We start from the raw sequence: 9,023 nt of genomic DNA, 5'->3' as shown, positions 1-9,023 counted from the left end.
TGATATGGCTCACTTTCACTTTCCATAGGGCTCCATGCATTTTTCCTTTTGGTTTTTTAGCCATAACTTTTGAATGAAAGGAGCTATTTCAATTGTTTTTTGCATTGCACTCTGCTGGCCATTCCGCATCCAATGGTGTATGGCATGACGGGGTAGCTCCTAACCCCGCGATGTTAGTGTGTCCTCCCCCCAGGGCGCGTCACCCCCCTGGCACGTCACCTGGTGCAGCCCGCACCCCCCATATCTCCCTAGCAACACCAGTGGTGACAATGGGGCATACTCTGCATCCTGCAGTTGGATAGTAGTCATGGAGGCCTCCTCAAGGTCAGGGAATGTTTGTTCCCTTACCTTGGAGATGCATTGCCCCTACCTCACTCCTGGAAAGTTGGTTAGGACTGTGCCTGAAGCCTTCGAGCATCTGCTTGCTAAATGCAAGAGCAGGCCAGATCTGGACTGAGGTATATTCAATATGCTTGCTAATGAAATTAAATTCTATGCTTGGGATCATTAGTAAGGGTATTGAGAGCAAAACGGCTAATATTATAATGCCGTTGTACAAATCTATGGTAAGGCCACACCTGGAGTATTGCGTCCAGTTCTGGTCGCCACATCTCAAAAAAGACATAGTGGGAATGGAAAAGATGCAAAAGAGAGCGACTAAGATGATTACTAGGCTGGGGCACCTTCCTTATGAGGAAAGGCTATGGCGTTTGGGCCTCTTCAGCCTAGCAAAGAGGCGCCTGAGGGGGAACATGCTTGAGACGTACAAAATTATGCAGGGGATGGACAGAGTGGATAGGGAGATGCTCTTTACACTCTCACATAATACCAGAACCAGGGGACTTCTGCTAAAACTGAGTGTTGGACGGGTTAGGACAGACAAAAGAAAATATTTCTTTACTCAGCGTGTGGTCAGTCTGTGGAACTCCTTGCCACAGGATGTGGTGCTGGCGTCTAGCCTAGACGCCTTTAAAAGGGGATTGGACAAGTTTCTGGAGGAAAAATCCATTATGGGGTACAAGCCATGATGTGTATGCGCAACCTCCTGATTTTAGAAATGGGCTATGTCAGAATGCCAGATACAAGGGAGAGCACCAGGATGAGTTCTCTTGTTATCTGCTGTGCTCCCTGGGGCATTTGGTGGGCCGCTGTGAGATACAGGAAGCTGGACTAGATGGGCCTATGGCCTGATCCAGTGGGGCTGTTCTTATGTTCTTATTAACAGTGCTCAGCAGAATGGCTGTTACACAGCAGCAAGATGTAGACTTCTAGCACTCTACATTTCCTACCTAGGCAATGGAGGAGAGAGATAATTTTCTGCTCTGTTATGTCAGTTATGCAGATATGCCTGACAACTGAGGAACAGTGCTGAATTCAAAATTCAGCTCAGTTTCTAGCAGCTCAGTTTCTAAACTGTAAAAAAACAAATACAGCAAGTTTCTAGCTTTACCAAGGTCAGTAGAACAGATCCACATGACCTATGATCCCACAGGTTCCTGGTTTTGTGTAACAACCATGAGGGTGGTTTGTACACGCTGTTTCCTAACATTCCACGCCTCAGGGAGCCCTGCGAAGGCTGTGAGGGGCTCTCCACACCTCTTGCAGCAGCCCTAAGTAAGTACAAGCACCCCCTCCTGCCCCCACCCTTAGTGACACAATCCTGTCACACGATCCTGGGCATTGTGTTGCTGCCCTTACCTCTCCTCTACAAAGACTTATTTAGGGAGTAAATCTCCCTAAAAGTTTGAGAACCATTGGTTAACACAGATCACAGTTTTCTTGCTACAGCAAGCGCATGTAGCCCAGTCTAGGAAGGATCAAACTCACCATTAGGTAGATAAGAGATTCCCTTGTAGGTAGTACATCTACATTATGTTGTGTAATCACACATGCTATAGCTTCATAGGGGTGGGGTGGAATAGAGTAAAAATAGTTTAGCCATGACTAAATATCACACTCCTCACAGAAACTGTAGATCCATGATAAAGTGGGAGTTGTACTCTCTATGGAGCAGTTAAGGAAACAAATAGGGTGGTAGAGCTCCATTACTGTTGGATGCGTAGTCTCTCTCCTTGTTCCACTTTGCATGAGAGAGAGGGAGAGACAAAACAGGTTCTGGACACACTGACAATACTATATTAAGAGGCTATTTCTCACAAAATACAATTTCCGTTTGTGCCCATGTCTACTGGTATTATAAGAACATAAGAAAAGCCCCGCTGGATCAGGCCAAAGGCTTATCTAGTTCAGCTTCCTGTATCTCACAGTGGCCCACCAAGTGTTTCAGGGAGCAGACAAGACAATAAGAATGTCCTGCATGCTAGTGCCCTCCCCTGCATCTGGCATTCTAAAGCAGGGGTCTCTTTTGGCCAAAAGACCGCATCGGATATCTGGCGCAATGTTGAGGGCCAGAAAAAAAATAAATGCGTTAGAGATAGAACTTAGATGAATGAATGGGCTCAAATGTCCAGGATTTCTCCAAGCACCAACACAGCCCAAGAAATAAAGCGCACACACTTAAATGGACCCCCATTTTCCCACCCCACAAGCACAACTCTGGTTGTATTTGGTCAACTGGGCCAGAGGCTCTCAGGGGATCAGTGGCTGGCCGTGGGCCACATTTGGCCCTCAGGCCAGGGTTTGGAGACCCCTGTTCTAAAGCATTATGTTGAAAAGCTATGTACTGTATCATGTCATATGTACCTGTAAGGGCATACCTTAGGTATGTTGTTGAAAATCCTCAATACCGCATGTTATGCAATAAAATCATTGGGAGTACCTTGAGAACAAATGGTTTGAGGATCTCACAGAGACAGAAAATCAAACCACACTCCCCTCTCCTTGAAACAGGGAAATAGAATGATAAATGAAGATTTGCTGCCTACTAATGGTACTCAGAACTCTGATTCAGCATCCCTCACCTTGAGAATTCAACCCTGCAGAGAATTCTGCCCTCATGTTAACCTTCCAGTAGTGTTGGCCAATGGTTCCCAAATGTTTTAGAGGCCTTGGAGGTTGCCTCCTGATTTATAAATGCTAAGGGGTGTGGCTATAATTGTGATTGGGCAGCAGTTCCCCCCCCCCCAAGTTTAATCCTTGATGCACACAGCCTTTTGCCCTGTCAGTTTCATGACCCCAACAAAAATTGGGTCATGATTCACTGGTGGGTCCTGGACCCACAGTTTGGGAACCGCTAGTGTAGGCTATGTAATACATGTATAAAATTATATGTGCAAAATGGTGCTAAGTGTATACCAAGGTGGAAATATCCATCTTGTGTTTAATGTGAATTGGGGGGGGGGTGCTTTTCACATAACTACTGTGGAAGATGGTAGCCATGGAAAAGCCTAGGTATGCTAGTCCCCAGCCTCTTCCCAGCTGGATGTGAGTAAATGTTCAAAATCCAAAGCTTACAAAGGTGGTGTGGCAGAAGTGCGTGCAGACATCACTCCCCGGGAGCTGAGCCACATAGCACTTTTCCAGTAACAACCACATGACTTGTGAATAGGGCACTAGTGTTGGAGTGTATCAGGGAAGTTAAGAGGAATGTGAAAAGCTACCAAAACACTGTGAATCCTGCGCTTGGCGCTAAACACCCATGGGACTCCAAGCATTCCCTTGACAGCAGAGTAGCACAAGTGATGCTAATACAGCATAAATAAGCTAAGAACCTAGGAATTTAAGCATACAGTATACAGTGTATTCTATTGCAAAAAAAAAAAAAAAAAAGAGGGGGGTGTTGATGCTCTGCCCATGCCTTGCTATCTAGTTATTACAATCGTTTTTTAAATCTTGCTTTTCATTGATGGGACCAAAGCACTGCCCTTTTCTTTATATCACAAACTGTGACTTGACTGTTTGTATTTTCAATACAGGCAAGATTTTGTTAAAATTAGGGTTGGGTGTGGCATTTTGTAATTTTTGTTAAATAAAAATCCAAATGAAATTAATCCAGCCCATTTTAAAAAATTGAAACAGGCATACAGTGTTCCTTGGCTTTTTCTCTCAGCTTGCCTAATTTTGTCTAGATCGTGTGTTTAACTTTGTGGACATTTGGTAGGTTCTGCTCGGAAGTAGAGCACATGAAACAGGAGACCAGCACAAAAGCAACGAGATACAGAGGGAATATGAAGGAGTGGGAGGGGGGTGGCTAACAGCAAACAGGACATGGTGTTTTCACTGGAGGCAGTTCAGATGTTGAGGCTGATATGCTGCTAAGTGATGCCCTCACAGTTGTGGGGGGAAAAAGTTACTCAACAACTGGCTGAGGTTGAACAAAGTTCACTACCAAGTGCAAACATATGTTTATGGTAGAAAATGACCCTAAAAATCCCAACATACTTCAAGCTGGATCTAGGGAGAATTCCAGCTGTAGCCTGATCAAGGTTCCTAGGCAAAATGGGTAAAACAGTTCAGGGTGATACAACTAAGCTTTGAATTCAGAAAGCACACAAGACTGAAATTATTCAGGTGTGCATACTGCAGAGTTCAGTCCACTCAACGTGAATCCAGATAAGGCTCCGGTAATGTGAGTGGTCCCTGTAGCCGTTTGGACATCCCAAGGATGGGGACTATAATGTGGTAATGACTAAGAGCCCTTTTCTTCAGTTACCTTTATATTGTAGTATCTCTGGCTCCTGATTTATTAGTCCTGCTTAGTTTAAGACTCTACTCCACAACACACCATTTTTGAGGAGCTTTTGTAGGGGAGAGGGGTGTTCCACAGGACACCTCCGGACAAGAGGGCTACTAGGTTGGCAGAGACACCAGGACCTGCACCGGCTGTTTGCTTTCTGGCCACACATCAAGCTGTTTCATTTGCAAACCCTCTACAACTCATCATTCCTTTCAGACATAAGGGCCAAGAATACACTTAATAGAATTTAATATTAGAACATAGGAAAACTGTCTCCTTCAATAGTAGTTAAATTATGGTGTTCATTCTTTTGAGGAAAGACCAACACCTGGCAATTTTTACTTCTGGTCATCACTGCTTTATGAAAAAGTTACAAATGCACCAAAGTCACAGAATGGCGCCTACTAAAAACATTTAGTTTTACCAAACTCACCACAAATTTTCCCTTTAATTTTTCAATAAGATTACACAGTTAATTTGTAAAAATTTAATGTAGAAAATTACATTGCTTCCTAGACCTTGATCGAACTTGTTTTCACACTTTTTGTCCTTATCCCTAAACTGAAGAGGACAACACCTATGGCGTGGGGGGGGGGTGTAACACAACATTGATCAGCATGTCTTTAAAAGGAGAGGTCTATACATACAACCCTCTTACTAATTTCAGCTCATGAGGATTTAGGAACCATACACGATGTTCCCCCTGCGTATGCTTCTTGCCTCCTCTTCTCTCCCGGTCTACATTTAGTTGTCCTTTAAAAATGGTTTGCACAATCAGGTCCAATTTATTATTTGCAGAGAAGAAAGGATTTCGGACATTACAGCCACTTCCTGCAACAAGAAACATGCAAATACGGAAATAGGGAAGGCCAAGAAAATGGACAAGGGAGAAAAAGAAGAACCTCTTTCAAATTAGGCACATTTTTCTTCTTAGGAAACTCAGTGACTTTCCTTCCCTACAGAAAGGCTCACTAAAAGTTTACATGGAGAAAAATCTTTGACAAATAGTTAGTGCTAAAGGTTATTAGAATTCCAGAGATATGTGAGAGATTTTTAATAGTTGTCTCTGAAGTACCAGTCTGAAACCCACAAAAAGAAGTTAGGAAAGAGTGGGATTTTTATCCAAGTAGTGAATTTAGGATACAAATGTTAGACTAAAACCAAAATTTATATTTTTAAAAAATCTCTTACCAAGCCCCCACTTACAATGGCAGTTTAATGTAGTGAGTTTGCAACATCTACCATAGATACTCACCTATAAGGCAAGAAATTTATATCAATAAATGAACTGCAGGTTGACACCTGGTCTTATCTGTGGGTCACTCAGGGATCAGGGCTGTTGTGGCAGCCAGGAGAAGCCCAGAGGAGTCTGTGGAGGGTCAGTGAAGCAACTGAGAACATTTCAAGTGATTGCAGTGTATAGTTGCCAGAGCTCCGGTGTGGAGTCTTCTGAGCATACTCATTAACTCCAAACTCAGGAGTGCCTCTTAGTGAACAGAATAAAAAGTTGTCTGGCAGCAATGGAAGCAGTGTGTTGTGCTAAGCTGTTCATGTTGCTTTGTTTGGTGCTGCATTTGTTTTGGAAGGACAAACCTGGATTTTTTTTTTAAAGCAATGCAATGTTCAATTGTTGCTTGGGGGGGAATGGCACATAGTACTACAGAAGCTCCCCCCTTCAGTCAGTCTCTAGGATAAGCTGCAGCTCCTCCTCACAAGCACCATTCCCCAAATTTTACTCCCAGCTTATCCAAGGGTCTTGGAACATTCCATGATTTTTGGCTGAAAACCTGCTCTCACCTTATTTGTGAGATTGCCTTATAGGTGCATATCTACAGTAGTTCACCCAGAATACAATCTGAATGTGTGCATTCTGCCACTGATAAACTTTTGTTTGGGTTCTTTCACATCAGTGAAGATTAGTACTTTGATTTTAGTGCATGCCCATGCATTTAGTCTGAATTAATGATTTATATATGAACTACCAGAGTTCTAAGAAACCTGGTCAGCCATTGTTGTTCAAATCGGTTCTTGCTTTATAATCTTCTGTGCAATACCTTGCAAGCATTAAAAAAAAAAATCTGGAAGCACCAATTTAATGTCTTCTGCATGAAGTGTTTTGGCTTTAACAAATCTTCTAATTTACAAATCTTCCTGATGTTATGGAGTACGAACTGGGAAGACTAAAGAAGCTATAGAAAGAACAAGAGAGAATCAATATTTAGCTTGCAAGTTAACTGCATCACATGTACAGCATGAAAGCACATTATCCGAAATAGGAGGGTGCACATACTCTTACAGTGATATGTGGTAACATTTCCATTTCCTGTTTCGGCTACAGGTTTAAATGCTAATTTCCAAACATTATGAGGATGGGGAAAGGGCATGACCAGCATCATTTTATATGACAGACAAAAGAATGCAACAGACGCCCCCCTCCCCCGCAGAAGTCAAGTGGCCCTATTCTTCTTCACACTTTAAACATGAAGACTCCTTAGAGCCTAACTCATGAACAAGCAAGTCTGTAAACAAAGCCATCAGGTGATGCTTGTTTTCAAATATTTATATAAAAGAGATGGAAACATTATGTATTGCCTTATACATACCCACTTGAAACCAGTTCTATAGTTTTCTCTGTACTGCCTGCTTTCCTTACCACATAAAAAATACCTACCTGTCAAAGATGTACAAGTCATGCCACTGTCCAAAAATACCTCCAGAAGGCTTAAGCAAATAAGTAGCCTACAGAGGGGAACTTCCATGTTCAGAGTGAAACAGTAGCCAGTGGCACATCCAAACAGATGTCTACATGAATTTGTCCAGCAAGAGTCAAGTAAGTTGTGCCCGGCCACTGAAGTGGGGAAAGAAACCTCAAGTCTTGCCAGTTTTTAATTCTAGAAGGAAAAGTGCTATACAATTTCATATTCTGTTTATCATACAGGCGCCAGTAGAACAGTTTTTTAGATTATCTAGCCATGTGCGAGCTCAAATATACACTTTTAAGCAAGACTGAACACTGCTACCATGAACTGTCCACTCATATAAATGTACATGGGGCTTTCTGCAGGAATTCATCTCCATTTGATTTCCATTGACACACTAGTAGATCATCAGCTTATGCTCCCTGCCCCCTCATTCTCCATTTTGTTGTTGATATTGTCTAAGGTGCATTTGTAGGCAGGGTGTACTTTATACATTGGGGGTAGCAGGCCATTTCCATTATGGGACTGACGAGGAACTCAAATAAGCTCATGTGCAGATTGCTTAACCTCAGTGATTTATTACAACAAAAACCAACTAAGCTTTTAAAGACATGCACCACAGTTCTGCTTTTGCTTTTCTACTGCTACAGATGAATGTGGTTACTCTTTTGGAATGGAGGTACTACGAGTTCAACACAACAGAAGAATATTAGTGGCCCTATTCCAAATGAAGTTTTGTATTCATGGCCATCCTGTCCCTGAGGGCAACCGAGTTTGTTGGTTCAGATGGCAGATTGGGATGGGATGCCTGTGTTCCCCATTCACCCCTGCCCATCTGATTTAAAAAACAAGATGAGAATGGAGTAAAAAAGTTGAGATTTAGAATTCAGGTTGATTCCATATGAGAATCGCCTCAGAATTCTCAGCTTGCTCTTCCCCAACCACTGGAAGCCTGTCATAACAACACTACAGGCAGGATAGTCTTATGTTCCCTGCTTGGCACTTTTACTGTCAATGCTGTCCACATTCACAGATCTGAAGCAAGGATCAAGACTGCTCTTGACAGCTCTGGCAAGGAGTTGCAACTTCCTCAAGACTTTTAAGCCGAAAAGCTTCTTCTTACACATATAGCACATTAGGCCCACCATCTCACTTTTGTGAATGCATGCATCAACCAACAGGAAGGTGTTGTGCACAGGACAACTCTCACCTCCCTTAACTGGACAAGAAATGAAAGAGCATCTTCTTTCAAAAGCAAGCTTGGATTTTTAATACTGTGCTCAGTCTTCATGATGCTGTGTAAAAGGCAGGATGGGTTTCGATATACATGATGAATGAATTGGCTCCACCTTTGAAGAAACATGGTTTTGTATTTATGGGATAAACCATATTACAGAGTCAACTATTTTTAAGCCCAGTCCAGTGAAGCTACAGGGGTAGCATCAACTGTTGTCTTATCTCTGGAGGAATGCTCTTTGTACTGGACAAATGGAAACCCTACCTGGTGCTTTTATATAAAATAGATTGGGAGTAAGAACCTGATTTCATCTCAGGCACACCAGTCTCTGTAGTTGATAAATGACAACTGTACACACACACACACACCAGGGAGCTGGTCACAATACTGGTCTCTTAACAAAAAAAGACATTTTAGGTTGAAGAAATGTGAAAAATAAAGCAACACAGAA

This window comes from Tiliqua scincoides, chromosome 2 (assembly GCF_035046505.1).
Source record: "Tiliqua scincoides isolate rTilSci1 chromosome 2, rTilSci1.hap2, whole genome shotgun sequence".
In the NCBI taxonomy this organism is placed as follows: domain Eukaryota; kingdom Metazoa; phylum Chordata; class Lepidosauria; order Squamata; family Scincidae; genus Tiliqua; species Tiliqua scincoides.
Note: the sequence above shows the minus strand (reverse complement) of the source record.